General features: G+C 42.1%; 1 long non-coding RNA gene across 1 annotated transcript; it reads right to left on the reverse strand.

The window, feature by feature from the left end:
- Nucleotides 1-3,822: 3,822 nt before the first annotated feature.
- LOC123479485 (uncharacterized) lies at nucleotides 3,823-18,445 on the reverse strand. The gene is made up of 3 exons (XR_006655118.2): nucleotides 18,333-18,445; nucleotides 18,013-18,098; nucleotides 3,823-3,991 (listed from the first exon to the last, which is right to left on the reverse strand). It is a non-coding gene; the product is annotated as an uncharacterized lncRNA (long non-coding RNA).
- Between the last annotated feature and the right edge of the window lie 5,833 nt (nucleotides 18,446-24,278).

Raw genomic sequence — 24,278 nt, forward strand, 5'->3', positions numbered from 1 at the left:
AGACTGGGCACACTTCAAGTGTTCGATCATATGTGGCTAGTGGCAGCCATACCAGCACAGCTTCAGCGTGTGAAAATCTCTCTCTCGAAGTAGCTGTGATTTAACTTGAAATAATAACAACCATTTATTGAACATGTACTACATACCAGATACTGTGCTATGCACATTACCACTTAATCTCATTTAATCTTTCTAATACCTTGTGATGTGGTTATTTTTGATCCTCATCTTACAGATAAGGAAACTAAAGTTTAAAATACTACAGAATCCTATACCAATAAGGGACAGAGGCAGGATTTGAACCCGGGTCTATATATATATATATATATATATAGCTATATTGAATAGCATTTAAAAACAAATGAGTATTTAAGATTCAGTAGGATATACTTAAATGTTAAGTGAAACATTCTATATTTTATATTTTAAAATACTTTAATTGATTTTTTAAAATTCAGTCTGTTGTATTCTTAGTGCATTATAGTTTTTCTTACTCATTTTACTCTTGAGGGGTAAAGAGACCTTTCTCTGGACATGAAGAGTACTTTCTGCTGGTTTACAGATTGGCTAGCATCCGTGAGTCTCCTGTAACATTTGTGTATTCATTCAATTAACCAATTATGTGTGAGCTATGTATGACACAGTACATTAGATACTGTTTATAATCAGTTCTTACTCTATGTTACCCTTCGGGTAAACTGTGCATCATCATTTTGAAGTTTCAAAATATTTTGAATGCCTGCCATTAGTCATTATTCAACCAACAGCGCTTTGAGATGCTGTATTTACTCACACTATAAATAATACTGTGAGTATTTTTATTTAGGTCTTTAGGGGAGGTACGAAGATCAAAAGTTTACAATCTAATATGGAAAACAAGGTACAAGCACAAATAATCCTGAGGAAAAGCAGCCTGTGTCTAGGCATGGTACAGAGTGCCATGTGCATTAAACATGGCAGCTGTGACCTGACACAGGGGTGATAGGTAAAGCTAAAGAGCGGGGGTAGTATTCGATGTGAAGATCAAAAGGTGGGCAGTATTTCTTCTAGGGATATGGGTCAGCAATGACATTGAAAGCAAAATGTAAAGGCAACAGTGACCAAATCCTTGGGAGACTAAGGTAGCTGGGATGAAGGGTCACCCTAAAGAGGTCAGTGCAGGGTAGGACTGGAAGCAGTCAGGTGTACCAGGCCTGACTGTAGTGGACACTGAACAGCAGAGGAAGAAGACTGTGCTTGATGTAGGAGGCAAACGAGAGTCATTGATACCTCGTGAGCAAAGGAGAGACAGTATCAATTGTGCTTTAGGAAGATTAATCTGGCCAGACGATATGTATAAGGGATTATTTTAAAAAGAAATTAGGTCTGAAGAGGTGTTCAGAGAAAAGACAAAAAGAAAAGGATGAGACCGAGACATTTCAGAGGAAAACTGGACAGATCTAAGGCTCTTTGGATGGAAATCGGAATGAAGGAGAGAGAGGAATAGAAATTACACGTGTGTATGTAGAATAAATACCTGTGCCTCACACACAGTGCCTCAGGCTTACAAAATGCATGCAAATGTTAATTGTATTTATTAAGATATTAATTTAGAATGAACAATTGTTTTGTAGTTAAGACAACACAGGAAAAGAAATTTAAGGCATAACCAAGTCTCTCAATGCACCAGTAGTCAAGAGAATATAGAGTAACTTTGACATTTAGTTCTAAAACTTTGTCTAGGACAGTATGGAAAAGGAAGGAAAATTATATTTTTGCTAAACTTTAAAACAAAGTATATATAAACTACACCTCATTGAAGCAAAGTATATATAAATTATATGTCAACTGAGTTTATTCTAAAATTCTAAGCAAAGAAAATAAATCAGAAAAAGCACGACGGCTACATCTGGTCAGCTGGCATGGTTGGGAGAGGGCCAGTGCTCTTTGAAGGAGACCGAATATTAAGTGTAACCGGCCCTATGCCATTAGACTAAGAAACTACAGTTCCTGTCCACAGCATGCACAATCCATTCGACAGACCCGAAGCCAGGGTTTGGGAAAACTGAATCTCATTTCATCCTCCACTCACTGAACATTTAACAACATGGAAACAGAATTTAAAAGATGCTTGTGACGCACCTTGGGATACAAACCCCAGAAGTGGTTGTTTTGATTGCTCACTGGTCTTTTATAGGAATATACTAAGATCACCTCCTCCATTCCCCACTCCAGCTCATACCCACAGTTCATGTCAGCACCTTCCTACATCCTTCTAGCTCAGTTGTGGGAACCTTTAGATAAGAAGAAATACAAGCCTTTATCACCCTTCTTTCAGCCCTCCAATATGCTGTTGTTTTTAGAGAATATACAACACCCGTTAACACTCTAATTTTGTATTTTAAGTGCTGTAAAGATCAAAACAAAAATCTCTCACAAGCCGAGGTTTAGTTTTTACCCCTTCTCTCTACTCTTTTACTGGTTTCTTTGATAAGCATCCATAAACCAAACCCAGATGGGTATTTTTCCTGGCCTGTGTTCATCTGGTTAGCCATCTGCTTCTCTCTTTGCTGATACAGGAAGGGGAGATATTTTTTTAAAAAACAGAAGGTGTTGGCTTACAGCCCTGAAGGTCTGGGGAAGGTGGCTTTTAAAATAACCATTCTTTATTCACCGCCATGCTCCAACGCCACCTTCATTAATTGGAAATGGAAAGTCAGCCAACAGTGTTCATTAAAAAATATATCAGAGTGCATGATAGACTGTTAGTGCTCACGTCACCTTAGAGGCCATTTTATACAAAGCCTCATTTCATATCTAGACAACTGAAGTCCTGAGAAATTCAGGTAGATCCCAATATCAATATATTTAAAGTAATTAAAGAGGGTTTTTTTTTTCTTTAAAAGGTAAAGAAATATTCAGGACTCAAGATCCTGAAAGAAAGGTAGATTTGAGCAAATCAAACTTTTAGAATTAAAGAACAGTTTTTGGGTGGTTCTTTTTTTTTCTTGAGAGAGAGAGGGGAAGGAAGGGAGAAAGAGAAGGAGAGAAACGTCAATCACTTGCCTCTCATACATGCCCTGACCTGTAACTGAATGTGTAACCCAGGCATGTGCCCTGAATGGGAATAGAACTAGCAACCTTTTGCTTTGCGGGGTGATGTCCAGTCAACTGAGCCACATCAGCCAGGGCAAAGAATTCAGTTTTTGAAAGGATAAATAATGGACTGGTTAAAAACAGAATAGCAGTTTTTGAAAGGATAAATTAATGGACTGGTTAAAAGCAGGATAGATAACGTTTGAAAACAGAATTAGTAAACTAGAACATGGAGCCGAAGAAAGTGCCATAATGCAGCAGAATGGGGAAAATGAAAAATGTAAAGAGAAGTTAACAGAAATGAATGATAAAACGAAAATGGGAATTCCAGATGGATTTAAAAAATGAAGTAAATAAAAGAAATCATAGCTGAAAATGTTCAGAATTGATCAAAGATAAGAATCCTCAGGATAAAGAATCATAATGAATCCTGGGCAAGGAATATAAGGTAAACTTTTACTCAAGCACACCTCAGTGAAGCTCAGGGCACCAGAAATATGGGGACATTATTAAAATCAATCCAAAAGAAAAGAGGAACAAAAGTTTAGACTGACAGCTGATTTCTCACCTGTAACAACAAAGGCCAGAAAACTGAATAATATTTTCAAAGGGCCAAAGAAAATAACTGGCAACCTAGAATTACATGCTTTGCTAAACTATTATTAAAGAGTTACAGCTAAATAGAAGACTTTCAGAATAACACTCCAGATCCTTGTTGAATGGACTATATGTGTCTGCTAGGGCTACCGTCACAAAATACTACAGGTTGAGTGGCTTAAACAACAAATTTATTTCTCAGTTATGGAGGCTGGAAGTCCCAGGTCAAGATCTGGCATAGTTCAGTTTCTGGTGAGAGCTCTCCTTCTGGTTTGCAAATGTCCATCCACCTTCTTGCCGAGTCCTGAAGTGGCCTTTCCTTTGTGGACATGCAGAGAGAAAGAGGAGAGGGGAGGGGAGGAGAGAGAGAGAAAGAGAGAGAGAGAGATCTCTTCCTCTTCACATAACGCATATTGTATTATGGCCCCACCCTTATGACCTCACTTAACCTTAACTTCCTCTGAAAGACTGTCTCCAAATACAACCACAATCATTGAGCGTTAGGACTTCACCGTATGAATTTGAGGGGGACACAATTCAGTTCATAGGAGACTCCTAAGGCACACATTACAGGAAAAAAGAAATTAAATGAGAAATAAGGAATAAACAATGGTAAGCAAAGAAATTGGTAAACACAGAAGGTAAACCTAAAGTGTTGGCTCTATAAAGCAATATTATTAATAATAATTAATTTGGAGGGAGGTAAAAACTAAATGAGAATAACTAGTTTGGCCTTATAGAACTTTCCACAATGATGGAAATTTTCTATATCTACTCTATCCAGTATGGTAGTCATTAGCCACATGTGGCTATTTGGCACTTAAAGTGTGACTATGCAACCAATAAAATGAATTTTAAATTAAATTTAACATTAAATTTAATGTTAAGTAAATTTACATTTTTTGAGCAGCCACACGTGACTAGTGATGACCATATTAAACAGCACAGCTTTAAACAATAACAACGACAAATGGGTTAAATATCCTAAGGTCTCTGTTTATTCAGAAGGAAAACAGACATTCTGAAGGCAGTTATTTAAGGATAAGTGATTTAAAGAAACAATTTAAGGATAAAGATGAGAAAACCTGAAGCAGATGTATCATTTCCAAAGTGGTAGAAAGAAAAGAAGAAGACACTATCACTACACAGAAGACAACAGGAAAAGAGAAGGTAAAAAAGAAATCAAAGAAAAGCATGGTAAGTAGCAAGTATAAGAAATGTGACAGAAAGAAATAAGTAACACACTGGTTTATTTTTACAGTGGAATACAGAAATTTCACGTAGCCTCATATATCAAGAGAATACTGAGTGAAAAAATCAGATAACAAAAAATAAGCACAGTACTAAATCTTTTATATACAGTTTTGAAACTTAAATTGTTACTATTCTTTGAAAACATGCAACGATATCAACAATAACAGTACGCATGGGAATGAATGATGCAACCCGACTTAATAGTGATTTCTTCTGAAGGAGGGGCAAGGGTAGGGGGAATGAATCTATTGCTGAATATATATATATTTTTTAAAGATTTGAAGCAAACATGACAAAATGTTAACAGAAAATCTGAGTGGCAGGTACTTGGATTTCAAACTATATCATTTGAAACTGATAAAAGTTTCAAACTATTATCTTTCATATACAAAAATTCAAAACAAACACATTAGGCCAAACCATCCATCCAGACACTTTCCTCTTTTCTCTGTGTTGGACTATTTCCATCTGACTAGTTTAGATCTTAGAACTTGAACTTGATTTCTTGTCATTTAGGAAAAGACAAACAATAATCTAACATAATTAGTCCTCTTCACAGCAGAAGACTAAGGACCTGGACAGCCCAGTTCCACCGGGAAGTTCTGTTTCCTTAGGATACGAGTCAACAACTCATTTAACTATGTGTCCTGTCCGTGGGGCAAGTGAGTGCATTGGGTACCACTGGACAGCTGTGGAGGAGAAAGAAAGCAGAGGGAGAAGAGAGTGGGAGAGAAGGGGAAGGAGTGACGGTAGCGGACTACCAATTGACTTTGCTCACCCCCAACATATCCCTGTAGGAGAGTGGGATGGGATGACCCCATCTCTTTGATGTCTTTCTGTTGTTCCTTTTATTGTACTGCAATTACGGTTTACAAATCTGTCTCCCCCACTGAGCCATGTCTTATTCCCCTTCTTACCCTGAATGCTTAGCACAAGACCTGACAGAGAGTAAGCCTTAATGAACGTCTGTTGAATTAACGTTGAATACACGACTTTAGATGTTAGGCGATTTCCTGGCATCTCGCTTAAGCCCTCCAAGCCTTTCTCTTTTGTTTTACCCCCTTCTTGGGTCCTCTTTCAGGCTCTCACAATTTGAAATTTTAAGCCTTTTCTATCACCATCTCTAAGCCAGGACACTCAAACCAGCTTCTGGGCTTCACAGAGTGCTTTGTCAGGAAGACACGGAAGGTAGACTGGGGGCCATGTCTACAAACGGGAGCTTTTGGGGCAGGAGGCCAGGAATCCTGAACCTAACATTTTTACTTTATGGGAGCTGTGGCAGGGAGCTATTGTCAAGAGAACAGAGGAGAGGGATGCGGCAGGCAGTTCCTCATACCTAGTGTTCATTTCCTTCCTCCCCTGCGTCCCAGTCTGAAGGAAGGGGCCCCCACTCACCTTCTCACACCCAGTCCTGGCTTTCCAAAGCCAGCCCTGGTCTGATAACAACCCTCTCTTTTCAAGAGAAATCAGCAGGTGCTTACAGCTTGTGGGTGTCCTACCTTAACAGAGAGAGCTATCTGGCCACACAAGATATTTCTGTTAACTGTGTTGTGGGAACTGGTCTAGTCTGCTTGGCTGCCATTGAAGGGATTTTCCAACGAAGACATCTGTGTAAACGGTCTATTGGAGGGTGACCGGCCCCACCTTGAGTGTGCTTGCTCATTGGACATCCAGCGTAGGAGACCTGCTGGCCTTTTAGCAGTGAGCTGTTCTGGAGCCAAGCTGAAGTGGAGGCACGTAGGCAGGAAGTCTGCCTGAAGCTCAGGCATTTGCAAACTCGATGAGACAGACACAAGTGGGCAAAGCCACCTGCGGCCTACTTAGAAGAGGCGGACTGCCTCAAGAGGGGCAAGACAACAGGTGTATATTTACCCCTCCCTGTCACAGACTGGGGTGGCTATGGCTAACCGAGAAAACCGATAGCCAGTCTTGTTGAATCCTGGGCAGGTCTGTGGTCTCTGGTGGGGCCAGCCTGGGTAGATGACCCCTACAGCTCCCTGGTTTTGTCCCTGCCCCCTTCCATAAGCTCTAATCTGAGCAAAGCAGGGCAGAGCACAAGGACCTATGACATTAGCAAGTTCTCCTATTTTGGAACCTCCACAGCGTCATCTGTTGGACCAGGCACACCGCTGATAATTTCCAGCAGCTAAAGGATCACAAAAGCTGTGGCCATAGAAAATTCTGCAGCAGTGGGGCTTCTCTTGGGATCCTTTCTTCAATAACATTGTCTCTCACCTGCTGCCATTCCAGCCACTCTCTGCAGTAGAAGTGAAAACAGACTACAGTGCCATCCATGTTAAGCTGGCCTACATGAAGTCCACCCTGACCCTCCCGTCACCCACAGGGGTATGAAGGAAGAAAAGGAACCCCAGTCTTATTGGCCCATGGTCTCCAGACTGCTCTAATGGGGAGACTAGGCACCAGGCTCTAAGAAGGTGAACCAGTAGCTCCCACTCGGCACAAAAGACTTGCCCAAACATTGTGCCAACAGATGTGACTAAACTTTAGCCTGGCTTCCTCCTGCATTAAGCTGTGTCCCTAAAGGTGACCCCAGCAATTTCCCATCTCTCCCTCACCCTTTTTTAGATCCCCAGTCTTTCCTAGCCCCTTTTTGTTCTCTCCTTCTCACTTTCCTACAGATCCTTTTACTTATCTCTAAATGATCTAACTCCCTTTAGCCCCTTAAAAGCCCTTAGTCACCTTTGTCTTCATTGGTGTTGAGTTCACTTTACACTGGAGTCTCTCTTCCTTACTGCAATAATCTGAATAAAATCTGTCTTGCCACCTTAACAAGTGTTCATTGCTGTTTGTCTTTGACAGGACCAGTCCAGAACTTGCACTGACGGGCTCACCCCTCATGCTCCCAGGCCAGGAGCCAGCGGGACGTCCCAGTCACCCCAGCAGAATCCACCTGGAGCCCACTGGGCTCCAGCAGAGATCCAGCACCTGCTCACCACCATGGAGAAACCTGCTATCAAGAGGTGCCTGAAGACAGTTCACCACAACACTGCAGCCTATGATGATGTGGCCAGGTGCCTTCAGGAGCAGGGATGTATCCGACATGCATACCAGTGTCAAACCAAGTTCAAGGCCCACAATGTGGCCTGTAAGAATGTCCACGTGGCCATCCTGCACTCTGGGAGAGCTCCGGCCAAGGGCTGCCCCTTCTACAGAGCAGATCACAGGTGGCAGCAGCCCAGACCACCTCAGGAAGCAGACCCAGCCATGCGTGGATGAGCAGAAGGTTACTCTCCCCAGCAGCAGCAGTGGTAGGAGGCACCAGAACCAGAGATGGAGATGGAGACAGAGTGTCATTTAAAGCTGGAAGGAGAAGCATTTAGAGCTGACCAGTGACCTCATTCCTGAAAGCCCAGTTGGTACCCTAGTCGACAAGACAGTTGAGATGGACATTAGCCAGGAAGTTCAAGGAACTGGGACAGGTAAATGGCCAGATGTGTTCTACCAAAGCCTTGAAGCCATGGAACTGGGTTGAGAAGGAAGTCATAAATGATAAAACCAATTTTGAGGATTCCTCAAAATTCCTGAAAGTGTAAGAAAGCATGGTTTCATTACAGGTTTTGGAGTCAGCATATTTAAGCTGGAAGGGACAGCTGGAAATTGTCTTCAACCTTTGCATTTTACACCTAAGGAAACTAATCCAGAGGAAAGTAATTGCAGAAGGCAACACTGCCAGTTAATGCTAAGGCTGACACTAGAACCCAAGTCCAGTGATCCTTCCACTGGCTTATACTGGCTATTGCCTGAAATGTAGTTGATGACTGGCCCTCATGGAAATCTTTTCCAGTCTTAATTCTGGGGCCTGGAAAGAATCGTATCAGGAGAGCATCTAGAATTTGCTCTTTCTTCTCCAACAAAAGTCCAGAGGAGGCCAGAATCTCCAAAGAGAAACCAGCCTCAGAGAGAGACTCCATCATTAGCCCTAAACACTCCAGGGTGTCTCCAGTGCCCCCTGGAGCATGGGCAGGCTGAATGTGCCATTTCAGCCCAGTGCCAGGACCCTCAGGTGCCCCCACACTCTTGCTGCCATTATTGCAGCTGAAATGGCAGAGAACAGGTGGCTGGTCAGCAAATTGGCCTGGGAATCAGCAGCCCAGCTGCAGAGCCACCTAGACCAGCACAATGCCCACATGGCAGTCCTGGTCCAGGTGGCCAGAGACAGTTACACTCAACAGCAGGAGGTGGCAGCCATTCTTCAGGGCGTTGTTGATTCGGGACATTGTCCACGAGGGAGTGCCCCTCCTAAGGTCATCTCTAGGCCACCTGAACCAGGAATGAGACCTATAGCTTCTGCCGCACCCTGCAATCTCAGGACCTTGGGGAGATTTCTCCACTGAAACTGGGATTTCTGCTTCTTTTTTCTCCTTTTTCTTTTAGGAGAGATTTGGAAATTAAATAGAGGAAAAGAGTAGATAACGAGGTAAATAAAAAGCAAGGGAACTTGGGATTTTAATAAAAAGACCTTCACATGACAGAAGCTAGTATTTTAGGTTTTTCCTTTATGCTTCATTCTGTCTCGGCCCCATAGCTGAGGATGAGCAAGCCTCTGTATCAGAGCTTCTAATAATTGCAATCAGGCCTTAGCCGAGAGAGGCCATGGTGGACAGGCCTAGGCCTCTCACTACCCCCAAGTCCCTCTTGTTATCATTCATACGTTCAAGCGACATTTGAAGGTCTACTATATGCCCATCATTACATTAAATATAGGGTATGGCGTTCATTAGTAATAAAAATGCACATTGTCTTTGGAAAACAGTATGGCAGTTTAAAAAAATTAAAAATAGAACTACCATATGATGTAGCAATCCCACTTCCAGGTGTATATCCGAAAGAATTGAAAGCAAGATATCAAAGAGATAGTTACATACCTGTGTTTACTGCAGTATTATTCACAGTGGCCAAGAAACAGAGGCAACATAAGTGTCCATTGACAGGTGAATGGGCAAACAAAATGCGGTAACATATGTACAATGAAACACTATGCAGCCCTAAAAAGAAAGGAGGTCCTGCCACGTGCTGCCACATGAATGAACCCTGAGGATGTTGTGCTAAGTGAAATAAGCCAGTCACCAAGGACAAATGCTATCTGATTACACTTACATAAGGTTTCTAAAGTAGCCAAATTTATAGATATAGAAAGTGCATGGTGGTTACCAGGGGCTGAGGAGCTACTATTTTATGGCTAAAGTGTTAGTTCTGCAAGATGAAAAGTTTCTGGATATCTGTTTCACAACAGTGTAAGTTTACTTAACACTGTACATTACCAAACTGTACTTGTAATGGTTCAGATGGGGGGGGGGTAACTTAATGATTTTTTTACCACAGTAAAAATGTACATACTACCTGTACCCTCATGGACCTGTACCCTTATAATTTTTTTAAAAGATTTTTATCGTTGTTTAATTACAGTTGTCCCCATTTTTCCTCCATTGCTCTCCCCTGCCATACCTGCCCCCTCTCCCACAACTTTATAATTTAAGGGAAAGATGATCATTAAATAAAGCTGCAAATAAATGATTAGCGCTATAAAGAAAATGAACAGAAAGGGCAATCAAGTGAGACTAGGGATCAGACCCAAGTGATGCGACCCAGGAAAGCCTCTCTGATTGTGCCCCACGGTAGCTATGGATCGGCTCCCCAGTCCCGTGTCCAAATGTAGAGCGGTCCTGGAAGGGAGTCTCTGCCAACTCAGTTGCGGCCACTGCAATAACTGGTCACTACAGTAACAATGGCTGGGTAATGAGTGTCCTTATACCAACAAACACTCCAACTTCTCTTCCTCCCTGGACTCCCAGAAGCACAGTGTGGGCAGAGGGTGGCCGCTGCCTGCGGCTGCCTGAGCCTACTCCAGGGCATTCTTTTCCATATGTGGTGTTGTGGTAAGCCTTTTATATGTGAATTTTTTAGTCTTCTAAGCATGGACATTGTCTATTCTAGGCCTTACGGACTCAAAGCACCTTTGGTATTTCACTTACAGTCTTGGACAGAGAACAGGAGCTCTACACACACTTAACTCATAAATGCTTATCTCCAACTAATCCTTAGAGGGAGTAGTCTTAGTGAATATTTTCAAACTCCCTAAAAGGACGTGTCCTTCTTTATGGAGGGAAGAGGGTTACCTTTCATTCTCTCCCAAATTATGGTGAGAGATCATTGGAGAGGCCTCTCTTCTTCCGTGCCTTTGGCTGTCTCAACCTCTGCCCAGTTGCACAAATCCCATTTAGCCCAGAGCCCTTCTGTAGCCATTCTCAGGCCTCTTCCTAGGCACCTGCTTTCTGTGGTTTCAGAAGGATAAGAATGGCAGGACAGGAGAAGCAGGGCCCTTCCCCCTTTCTTTCTGCTGCTCCCCAGCTCACAAGTCTCCACCCAGGAGCTAGGGCCAACTCTGATTATCATTCAAACTTGTCTGAGGCCTCAGAGAACGCTGCAGGGTCTGTAACGAGAAAGTGCAATGACAGCATATTCACACTAGAAGTGATGCAATGCTAGAGCGAGAAGCAGACTTGGAGATGAGTGGGGCTCTCTCATGTGACAGAGAAAGAAGTTGAGACCTGGAGAGGTTCCAGGACCTAGGGTCCTGGGCTATGGACTCCCTAGTCCAGAACTTTTCCAAGTTTAGAGTTCACTCAAAGATTATTTTTTTAAAGGGCCAAACTGATCGTGTTACCCCTTACTTAATTCAGTCAGTGATTCCTTTGGGCTCACAGGAAGTTCAACAGCCTTAGCTTAGCATGCAGGCCCCTGCCTGCCTCTGCAGCCCCACACCTCCACTTCACCCTGGCTTCCCCACTGCAGAACTACCTGCAGTTCTCCCAAAGCACCACACTGCTTTCAACCCTGTGCCTTCTGCAGATCCCACTTGCCAGAGCTCCCTCCACCATGCTTATCCTTTACCACTCAGCTCAAGGGTAAACTCGTACCAGTCTACACAGTGTGGTACCCCTCTTCTGGGTAGCCATATGCCCAGCTCTCATTATATCACATCTTATTGTTTTGTAACTATTGGCTTGCTTAGCTTTTCCCCCCACCGGAATTCTTGAAGGCAAGGACTGTGTCTTTTCCACCTTTGCATACCTAGTGCCTAGTACATTGCAAGCACACAAAAAGTCCAGTGAGTGAATGATCTCAAGAATATATGCACTGCCCAGGAAGGAGAGGTTGGGAGATGACTTCTTGCCTTGAAGGATCCCTTCAGCATACCTGTATCTGCTCCCAGTTGTTAAGCACTTTATCTGAGCTGGGGGAACGTGGAGTCACTGAATGTCAGAGATGGAAGGGACTTCAGAGCTCAAGAGAAGCAGGGTTGTGTAGTAGCTGGGAAAGCAGGATGGAAAAGGGGATATGATGACAGAAGCAGAGGTCAGAAAGGAGCAAAGATGCTATGCAGCTGGTTGCGAAGATGCAGAAAGGGGCCAGAGCCAAGGAACATAGGTGGTGTCCAGAAGTTGGAAAAGGCAAGGCACAAAGTCTGCCCTAGATCCTTCAGAATCAGCAGAGCCCTGCCCACATCTAGACACAGCACACCAAAACTGTTTTGGGACTTCTGACCTCCAGAACTACAGGATAATACATTTGTGTTGTTTGAAGCCACCAATTCTGTGGCAATTTGTTACAGCAGCAATAGGAAACTTATACAGGTTATTAGTGTTTGAACAGGATTGGTTCAGAAAAGGATTGGCATGTGTATGTGTAAAAGTGTAAATGTAGATGTTTTTGAAAATGCATGTGACTTTATGGGTGATAAAATTGGCACTCAAGAAACTTAAAGTAGAACTAAGGTGAGTAGATCTGCCACTGTAAACTGCTTGGGCTGTAAAGCAGCCACACACCTGCAGCTAGTTTCTGACAAGCCTCTTTGACAGCGCAGACAATGTTCCCCTTCTGCTGGGGGTGACAGCATGCTTGGAATGTTAGAAACACTAACCTCACTGCTTTATTCTCAGGAAGAGAGAGGGGAGGGTTAACATGGAAAGATGAAAGAAGGCCTGAAGGAGATATTCAAGGGAACATGCAGGGTGAATAGTCATCACCGTGAGTTGGCTGGGCCAGGAATGCCAGGTGCCAACTGAGGGCTTGGTGCACCTGGAACCCCCGCTCCCTTTTTGCCTCATGCTGCTCTGCAGGCTGGTTCTGCTCCATGCGGCAGCAAGGGCAGCTCTGGTCCCACTCCAGGCAGCAGGCAGAAAACCTCACCTCAGTCGATACACAGAGTGGAGCAAGCAGCATCCACCAACCACCTCACAGACTCGCTTTGCCTGACATAGTGTGGTCCGGGAGACACTGCCACTGGCCTCTCAACTGCTTGAAGGCCTGCTCAGCGGTGCCCGACGCCGCCAAGGGCCGCTGGTTGAAATGCAGCTCCTTGGTAAAAGACCTGTACTCAGAAAACTATATAACTTTGAAGAAAGAAATTAAGGAAGACACAAACAAATGGAAGCATGTACCATGTTCATGGATTAGAAGAATTAACATCATCAAAATGGCCATACTACCCAAAGCGATTTATAGATTCAATGCAATCCCTAGTAAAGTACCAATAACATATTTCACAGATATAGAACAAACATTTCAGACATTCATATGGAACTATAAATGACCCCGAATAGCTGTAGCAATTTTGAGAAAGAAGAACAAAGCAGGAGGGATCACAATACCTGACATCAAACTGTATTACAAGGCCACTGTAATCAAAACAGCCTGGTACTGGCATAAAAACAGGCACATAGACCAATGGAACAGAACAGAGAGCCCAGAAATAAACCCAAGTCTTTACAGTCAATTAATATTTGACAAAGGAGGCAGGAGCATAAAATGGAGCAAAAATAGCCTCTTCAACAAATGGTGTTGGGAGATCTAGACAGCTACATGCAAAAAAATGAAACTTGATCACCAAATTACGCCATACACAAAAATAAATTCAAGGTGGATAAAAGACTTAAATAAAAGCTGTAACACCATAAAAGTCCTAGAGGAAAACATTGGCAGGAAAATCTCAGACATTCCATGCAGCAACATCCTCACAGACACATCCCCTAAAGCAAGGGACATAAAGGAAAGAATAAACAAATGGGACCTTACCAAAATAAAAAGCTTCTGCATGGCTAAAGAAAACAGCATTAAAATAAAAAGAGAACCAACACTATGGGAAAACATATTTGCCAATGATACCTCAGACAAGGGCCTGATCTCCAAAATATATAAAGAACTCACAGGACTCCACTCCAGGAACAGAAACAACCCAATTAAAAAATGGGCAAAGGACTTGAACAGACACTTCTCCAAGGAAGACATACAGAGGGCCCAGAGACATATGAAAAGATGTTCAGCATCACTAGCCATCAGAGAGATGCAAATTAAAACCACAGTGAGATACCACCTCACACCAGTCAGAGTGGCCAACATAAACAAATCAACAAACACATGTTGGAGAGTATGTGGAGAAAAGGGAACCCTAGTGCACTGTTGGTGGGAATGCAGACTGGTGAGGCCACTGTGGAAAACAGTATGGAATTTCCTCAGAAAACTAAAAATGGAACTGCCCTTTGACCCAGCAATTCCGCTGCTGGGATTATACCCTAAGAACCCTGAAACACCAATCCAAAAGAACCTATGCACCCCAATGTTCATAGCAGCACAATTTACAATAGCCAAGTACTGGAAGCAACCTAAGTGCCCATCAGCAAATGAGTGGATCCAAAAACTATGGTACATTTACACAATGGAATTCTATGCAGCAGAGAGAAAGAAGGACCTTATACCCTTTGCAACAGCATGGATGGAACTGGAGAGCATTATGCTAAGTGAAATAAGCCAGATGGTGAGGGACAAATACCATATGATCTCACCTTTAACTGGAACATAATCAACAGAAGAAAAAAGCAAACAAAATATAACCAGAGACATTGAAGTTAAGAACAATCTAACAATAGCCAGAGGGGAGTGGGGAGGGGACAGTGAGGAGAGGGGTCTATAGGAGCTACTATAAAGGACACATGGACAAAATCAAGGCGGAGGTTGGAGGTGGGGGAGGGAGGTGGGTTCGGCTGGGGTGGGGTGGAGGGATGGGGAGAAAAGGCACACAACTGTAACTGAATAACAATAAAAATTTAAAAAGAGAAAAAAAGGAAACTCTGAAAAAAAAAAAAAGAAAGAAATGCAGCTCCTCAAAGGCGATCGTTGATGCTATGGGGCTGTCAGCCACTGATGGAGAGGGTACGCTTCCTCACAGATTAGGACAGGCCCTATGTCACGGCCCCTGTTTCTTGTTGGATGGGAGTAAGAGAGTGCCAGCATCTCCCCTGTGGCAAAGCCAACTTGCCTCCAACACATGTGGATTATGGCTCAATCTTGGGAAGCCGACAAACACTTGGGTGAAATGAAGGTCAGGACCAGCCGTAGCCTGAGAAGTTACTGATATTACTGAAAAGTACTGGAACCCATTAAGATAGTTCTTTTCCTACCTTTTAGCACTGGACACCTCAATGTGTGTCCCCCAGTAGCCCCAGCACACATCAGGAAGCCAGATTTGGTCCAGAACCTCTTCACGACCCCCACCTGGTCAGGCTGGTTTTCCTGGGTGTATGACATACAGCACAGGTGGCCTCCACCACCTCATGGAAGGCACGTCCCCCTCGACATCCACCTACCCCAGAGAGCTCAGCCACACAGTGTGGAGGCACCCTGGAGGCCAGCTGATACATTCTCCTGGCTACTTTCTGAGACACAGAGAGAGGCAACTTCATGTGGGTGACTTTCTTTTGAAGATGCAGGGCCACCTTTTTGCAGATAGAGTAAAATATCTCCTGAGACATCCATACAGCTTGCTCTCATCTGTGGGGGCTAAGTCTGCTGGCTCAGACGGCCTGCCTAAGATGAGATGGTGTAGGGGGAGCCCCGGTCCTGTGGGCTCTTCTTCCAAGGGAGAGGGACACCGCAGGCATCTGTGGCTGAATAAGCAGAGAGAGGATGACCGTCTGGGTCCTCAGGTATGGAGGACAGATTGAGTCAGGTGGACCTGCATGGACTGGGCCAGTGGCTGCCAGTGCAGTGGTTCGTGCAAGAAGCTGCAGTGCCCCCTGAGCTGGGTCCATGAGGCATGCGTTGGGAGTCCAGGGTGCCATTAAGCAGAGCTGGGCAGAGTGATATGTGGGTGTGTATGCCTTTCCTAATGATGGGCAGAAATACCTACCTCCCAGGTGGGCGTGGGCCCCAGGAAGCTCAGGGTTACGTTAGCTGATGAATATCGGGCCTGCCATTATGAACTGGCCAAAGGTATGGATGTAATTACATCTGTGGGAACCGCGCATCAACTTCTGTCCATTTTCTTACAGATGCAGTCAGCAGTACAAGAGCCAGGATAAAATGGCCCAGAGCACACAAGACCAGGTTCTCAGTGTGGATATCAGCTTGCGTTCTGGTCCTCCCAGACTGATGACTTCCTCTCCTTAATGACTCCGACTAGAGGACTTTTAATTTCCCCTGGCTTTCTCTCTTCACCAAGCACACACATTGGTGAAATTCTACAGAAAGTCCCCTCCCACACACTAAAATCGAGAAGTGCCCAGAAAAACCAAACTCCACCATTCAGTTGTATTTGCCCAGACCATCTGGTGTTCTCACAAGGAAGCACGTGAAGAGATGGTTAGTTACTTTTGGGGTTTTCCGTTTGGGGTTTGTTTTTTTTTTTTTTGACAAAAGAAAAGATTCTTCTCTATTTCAGGCACCTGGCTTTTGATTAAAAAATTCACTCTGGATTTCAACTTTTTTATTATGAGGAAAGACCTTAGGGTTTTCAGAAAAAAAACAACCATAAGGCAGAACAGACTTTGTTATTAGCACTTAGCTCCAGATCTCAGAGTTGCGACATTGCCAAGTCACTTAGAATGCCCTTGTGAGTCGCCTGATGCTAGAACTAAGAGGCTGCAAAGGACTTCTCCACACACCACTGATGCCTTTCCTGATGTCTTCTGCTTCATGAAAATCTACTTCTAAATATCACGTGTCCTTTGGGCTTCCCTTTCTCCAAGAGCTGGTGTCCGTCCTACGCAGGACTGTTCATATCCTGGCTCCACAGGCTGTGTGACCTTAGGAAAGTTAACTTTCCTAAGAGAATTCTGTGTCTCAGGTGTTCTCCTTGTAAAACAAATAGCTTGAACTCACCTACTCTAAAGGTCCCTCGCTGCGCTCACGTGCCAAGGTTAATTTAAAACACCAGATCCCACAGGCTGTCAGCCAAGATGGCTGAACTGCCCCTCAGAGCTGTTTCTAAGGTGGTCTAATAAATAAAATGTGGTGAACATTATGAACACGACAATACATTCCACAAATAGTTATTGAGTCTTACGTGCTGGGAATTGTGATATGCATAGGGGATAGAATGAGATATCATCAAAGACACTAAATTTCCTGTGGGCTATTGGATCAGCAGCTTAGCAAAAGGACATGCACATTTAGTCCTGCCTTTCTAGAAGTGCCTGTTTCTAACTGGAAGGTCCGTGCTTACCATTGGTGTTGATTCTTGACGTGGGCAGTACTAAACACTTTGCACTTAGGCCCTCCATGATTTTGATGAATCCTTTCATGTAGCAAATAAAAATGTTTTCTAAAACTCTATCTTGGTGGGAAAGAGATCATTAGTTACTCTCACAATGTCGGGGCTTACTGTAGTCTCACCATAATAGTATTTTCCCCGGTGTACCTCTCTGGAAAATTATTCTCTTACTAAACTTTCTGGCATCTTCCACTTGGAAATGACAACTTAGCCAACCCTCACTGCAAGAGAAAACATGAGTTTCTGTTCTGGTTTGTTTGCCTATGACTTCCTTTGATGTAAGACATCTTCATAATTAGTCTTTAGTAATACCTCCTGCTAACATATTCAGAACTCCTTGCCTGATGAGTCCACTTCCTCCTTGGTTATTAACTCAAGTTATCATCTGCGATGTCAGGTCTTTCCGCAGATTGTTTAAAGTTCCTCTAAGCAGTCAGAGACTGCTCACATTGGACCCCATGAGGAGAGATGGAGGGGAAGGGAATTTCAGCTGCTTTTCTCCCTACCCCATTGCTTACCCGTCAGCAAGTCCTTTTACTGCCAATTAGCCATTTTCTACCAAAAAAGGAGGTCTAGTAGCCACCACCATCCCTCGACACACACCCTTTAAAAAGGAAAGGAAATGGATAAAGACAGTTTAAGAACTTCACTTTTCTCATCCAGGTTTGAAGCTTCTCTCAGGTAAACTAGTTCCCCAGCTTACGTTTACAAACTGCTGGAATCCCTCCATTCTCCCAAAAGTTTGCTCTCCCTCCCCATTCTGCCCACATCACCCTCCTCCAGGTAGTGTGAAAGGAAATGCTGCGTTTTGTTAAACCTGAAAAGCTGTATTACTTACTCCCATGCAGCACAGATCCAGATGAACCATGGATTCACCTGAAATGACTTGCTTTCCTGACTGTCTGCTTCACCTGGGAGAAAGGGCTTCTATTCATGGAACTTGAACTTTGGTTCCAGCAAGAGGAAGTCCCCCACCCACACTCCTCCCTCCCCAGGGGACCCCGGAAGCTGGTGGGCGGGGAGCTGTCCACCTCCAACCCACACCCACCCTGCAGCCCAGCCAGCTAGAAAGAAAAAGAGGAAAGTGAGAGAAGATAGAAGAATAGAAACCATTCAAACTAAGAATCAAAACCTGCAAATTCTGGCTTTTTACTTTCTTTCTTTGCAGTAAGACTTCAGAAGTGATAGTCCCTGATGCAAGATGTTGGCCCTTAGAGGCCTTTGACTGGTAGAGAAATAAAGGCTTAAATTCAACCTGTGACAAGATTACTCTGGCTTTGTCGGCACAGTTCCAGTCCTGTTGCTTCTACAACCAGCTCTGCGGTGGCTTCCAGAGCTGTTTCCTCCTCTGTAAGGAAGAGTGTAGCAGGCTGACAGGCTGTTTGACCTGGAACAGTGAACACGCAGAGGCCAAGTTCACGCCCCTGTTAGCTGAGTCCTGCCTGCAGACTTTAAATTTTTTTTAATTACTTGCTATTATTAACATATTAGGAGATTTCTTATAAAATCTGGATTTCCAGCTATCGGGGGGAAAAGATTCTTATTTTCCATCAACACTGGACCTATATTTTCCACATGTCAGCAAAAGAGAGTCATTCTGTGTATTAGATAAAGTTGTTACCAAGCAAGAGTCACACATTGCTTCCTGCCAGTTCCCAGCAGGCATTGGTGTAAGGGCCTCTGCTCTACCCCAGATCCAACCACCTGGTGGCACCCCTTCCCAGAAAACTGATCTTCATCTTCATTCATACTTCATGGGGACTCTTTGGGGCCATGATCTGCCTCTCCCAAGCGTGAGAAAATATTTTGGAAAACCAAATTGAAGCCTCCAATTGATAAACCTATGCAAACTGATTAACCAGAAAAATAAGTTAATTTGGCCATAAAAAATAAATTACTTCAGTATAAATGAAAAGAAGCTAATAAAAGAATATCAAAATACCTATGGAAGGATATGATTGTGATTAACATTGGGATCCTGTGCTTCTTTCATTCCCTCTTCTCTAGTCCCATTACTAGAAAAACTTGTATTTTTCCTATTGTCCTTTGCCCCCCTTATCCCCACTTCCCCCCACAATCACCACACTGTTGTCCATGTCTATGAGTCCTTCTTCCTTGTTGCTGGATCTCTCCACCCCCTGACCTCACCTACCCATAACTGTCAACCTGCTCTCTATCTATGAGTCTGCCACTGTTTTGCTTGTTAGTTCAGTTTGTTCATTAGATTCCACATATGAGTGAAATCGTATTGTATTTGTCTTTCTCTGACTGGCTTATTTCACTTAGCATAATGTTCTCCAGATCCATCCATGTTGTTGCAAAGGATAAAACTTTCTCTTTTTTTTATAGCCAAGTAGCATTCCATGGTGTAAATATACCATAGTTGTTTTATCCACTCATCCACTGATAGACACTTGGGCTCCTTCCATATTTTGGCAATTGTAAATAACGCTGCAATGAACATAGGGGTACTTACGTTCTTTCAAATTGGTGTTTTGAGTTTCTTTGGATAAACTCCCAGAAGTAGAATCACTGGGTCATAAGGCAGTTCCATTTTTAATTTTTTTGAGGTATCTCTATACTGCTTTCCACAATGGCTGCATGAGTCTGCATTCCCACCAACAGTGTAAAAAGGTTCCCGTTTCTCCACATCCTCACCAGCACTTGTTGTTTGTTGATTTATTGATGATAACCATTCTGACAGGTGTGAGATGATATCTCATTGTGGTTTTAATTTGCATTTCTCTGACGATTAGTGACGTTGAGCATCTTTTCATATGTCTATGGCCATCTGTTTGTCCTCTTTGAAGAAGTATTTATTCAGGTCCTCTGCCCATTTTTAAATTGGATTGTGCAGTTTTTTGGTGTACAGTTTATAAGTTCTTTATAAATTTTTCTATATTAACCCCTTATCAACTGTATCAGTGAATATGTTCTTCCACTCAGTGCATTGTCTTTTTATATTGCTGATGTTTCCTTTGATGTGCAAAAAAATTTTAGTTTGATGTAGTCCCATTTGTTAATTTTTTTTCTTTTGTTTCCCTTGCGCTAGGGAGATATATCAGATAAAATATTGCTATGAGCAATGTCTGAGATTTTGCTGCCAATGTTTTCATCTAGAATTTTGATGGTTTCAGATCTAACATTTAAGTCTTTAAAACATTTTGAATTTATTTTTGTATGGCATAACAAGGCAGTCTAGTTTCATTTTTCTGCTTGTATCTGTCCAGTTTTCCCAACACTATTTATTGAATAAACTATCTTTAGCTCATTGTATGTGCTTCCTTCCTCTCTCAAATATTAATTGGCTGTAAAGGTGTGGGTTTATTTCTGGATTCTCTATTCTGTTTCATTTTTAACCTATGTGTCTGTTTTTATTCCCGTACCATGCTGTTTTGATTACTGTGGCCTTAAAGTATAGTTTGATATTAGGTATCATGATTCCTCTAACTTTGTTCTTCTCTCTCAAAGTCACTGTTACTATTCAGGTCCTTTTGTGGTTCCATTTAAATTTTTGAAATATTTGTTCTAGTTCTATGAGATACAACATTGGTATCTTCATAGGAATTGTGTTGAATCTATAGATTGCTTTGGGTAGTGTGGACATTTTAGTGATGTTAATTCTTTCTGTCCATGAGTACAGTATTTGCTTCTACTTATATGTATCTTCTTCAATTTCTTGTTTCAGTGTCTTATCATTTTCTGAGTACAGGTCTTTTACATCCGTGGTTAGACTTATTCCTAGGTATTTTATTCTTTTTGAAGCAATTGTGAATGGGATTGTTTTCTTAATTTTCCTTTCTGTTAGTTCATTATTGGCATATAAAAATACAACTGATTTCTGGATATTAATTTTGTGTCCTGCTACTTTACTGAACTCATTTATCAGTTCCAGTAGTTTCCTGGTAGAATCTGTAGGGTTCGCTATGTACAGTATCATGTTATCTGCAAATAAAGACCATTTTACTTCTTTCTTTCTAACTTGGATTCCTTTTATTTCTTCCTCTTGTCTGATTGCTGTGGCTAGGACTTCCTGTACTGTGTTGAATAAGAGAGGTAAAAGGGGACATTCCCTGTTTTGTTCCTGATATTAAAGGGAACACTTGTAGTTTTTGCCTGCTGACTATGATGCTAACAGTGGGTTTGTCATATGTGGCCTTTATTATGTTTAGTTGTGTTCCCTCTATTCCCACTCTGCTGAGAGTTTTTATCATCATTGGTGCTGGATTTTATCAAATGCTTTTTCTACATCTGTATGATCATGTTGTTTTATCCTTCATTTTGTTTATGTAGTGTATTACATTTATGGATTTGTAAATGTTGTACCAAACTTACATTCCCAGAATGAATCCCACTTGATCGTAGTATATAATCTTTTCTGATGTATTGCTGTATTCAGTTTGCTAATATTTTGTTGAGCATCTTAGCATCTATGTTCCTCAGGGATATTGGCCTATAATCTTCTGTGTTTTTTGTAGTGTTTTTATCTGGTTTTGGAGTCAGGATAATGCTGGCCTCATAAAATGAGGTTGAGAGACTTCCCTCCTCTTGAATTTTTTGGAACAGTTTCAGCCCTGGCTGGTGCGGCTCTATGGATTGAGCACTAGCCTATGAACTGAGAGGTTGCTGGTTCAGTTCCCAGTCTGGGCCATGCCTGGGTTGCAGGCCAGGTCCCCAGTTGTGGGTGTGAGAGAGGCAACCGATCAATGTTTCAAAAATCAATGTTTCTCTCCCTCACTTTCTCCCTCCCTCCCCCTCTCTTTAAAAATAAATAAATACAAGTTTTAAAAAATACTTAAAAAAAGAAATAGTTTGGGAAGGAGGCACATTAGTTCTTCTCATAATGTTTCGTAAAATTCACATGTGAAGCTATCTGGTCCAGGGTTTTTGTCTGCTGGGAGTTTTTTGATATTCCTTCAGTTTCACTAGGTGTAATCTGTCTAATCAGATTCTCTGATTCTTTCTGGTTTAGTTTTGGAAGACTATGTTTCTAGGAAGTTACCTATTTCATCCAGGTTGTTCAGTTTGTTGGCATATAGTTGCTCATAATATTTTCTTACAATCCTTTGTATTTCTTTGGGGTCACTTGTTATTTCTCCTCTTTCATTTCTGATTTTATTTATTTTAGTCTTCTCTCCTTTTGTCCTGATGAATCGGGTTAAAGTTGTGTCAATCCTGTTTACCTTTTCAAAGAACCAGCTCTTAAGTTCATTGATCTTTTGTATCTTTCTTTTAGATTCTATTTTGTTTATTTCTGCTGTGATCTTTATTATTTCCTTCCTTCTATTCACTTTGGACTTTGTTGTTCTTTTTCAAGTTCCTTTAAGTGTACAGTTAGATTGTTTATTTGAGCTTTTTCTTGCTTCTTGAGACAGGCCTGTAAGGCTATGAATTTCTCTCTTAGGATTGCTTTCCCCTGTGTCCCACAGATTTGGGGTCATCGTGTTCTCATTTTCATTGTTTCAAGGTATCTTTGGATTTCTTCCTTGATTTCATTTTTGACCCATTCATTGTTTAATAACGTTATTTTTAGCTTCCATGTCTTTGTGTATTTTTCAGTTTTCTTCTTGTGATTGATTTCTAGTTCCATAGCATTGTGATCAGAGAAGATGCTTGATATGATTTCAATCTTCTTAAATTTATTGAGACTTGTTAAGTTTTCTAACATGTGGTCTATCTTAGAAAACATTCCACGTGCACTTGAAAAGTATGTATATTCTGCTGCTTTGGGGCGAAATGCTCTGAAGATATCAGTTAAACCCATTTGATCTAGTGTGTCATTTAAGGCTGCTGTCTCCTTGTTGGTTTTCTGTCTGGAAGATCTATCCATTGAGGTCAATGGAGTGTCAAAAATCTCCTACTATGACTGTGTTTCTGTCAGTCTCTCCCTTTATGTCCATCAAGATTTACTTTACATATTTAGGTGCTCCTGTATTGGGTGCGTAAATATTTACTCAGGTTATGTCCTCTTGTTGGATCATTCCTTTATCATTATGTAGTGTTCTTCTTTGTCTCTTACTGTATAGCCTTTGTTTTAAAGTCTATTTTGTTAGATATAAGTATTGCTATCACAGCTGTCATTTTCCTTTCCATTCACATGAAATATCTTTTCCATCCTTTTACTTTTAGTCTGTGTGTATCTTTCATTCTGAGGTGGGTCTCTTGGAGGCAGCATATCTATGGGTCTTGCTTTCTCACTCATTCAGCTACCCTATATCTTTTGATTGGAGCATTTAAGTCATTTATATTTAAAGTGATTATTGATAGATATGTATTTATTGCCATCTTATTTTTTAACTATTTTCCTCTGTTTTTGTTTTTCCTTCTCCTTCTTCTTCTTAAAACAAGCCCTTTACCATTGGTTGCAGCACTGGTTTGTTGTTAACAAAGTCCTTTAGCTTTTTCTTGTCCAGGAAGCTCTTTATTCTCCTTCAATTTTAAATGATAGCCTTGCTGGGTAAAGTAGCCTTGGTTGTAGGTCCTTGCTTTTCATCACCTTGAATATTTCATGCCAATGCCTTCTGGCTTGAAATGTTTCTTTTGAGAAATCAGATGACACAAGTCCCATAACTTTTCATAGTTTATTGAAAATAATAGCCATATTTACTGAGCACTTACTGTGTACAAGGCAACCCTACAAGGTTTGTACAGCACTGTTATTATCGCCATTTTATGATGAGAAAGCTGAGACATAGAGAAGTTGAGTTACTTCCATAGTTCACAAAGCTGGTGAGCTGGGGAGCTGGGATTCAAACCCAGGGTCTGATTCCAGCGTGGGAGTTCT

This window comes from Desmodus rotundus, chromosome 11, assembly GCF_022682495.2.
Source record: "Desmodus rotundus isolate HL8 chromosome 11, HLdesRot8A.1, whole genome shotgun sequence".
NCBI classification, from domain to species: Eukaryota; Metazoa; Chordata; class Mammalia; order Chiroptera; family Phyllostomidae; genus Desmodus; species Desmodus rotundus.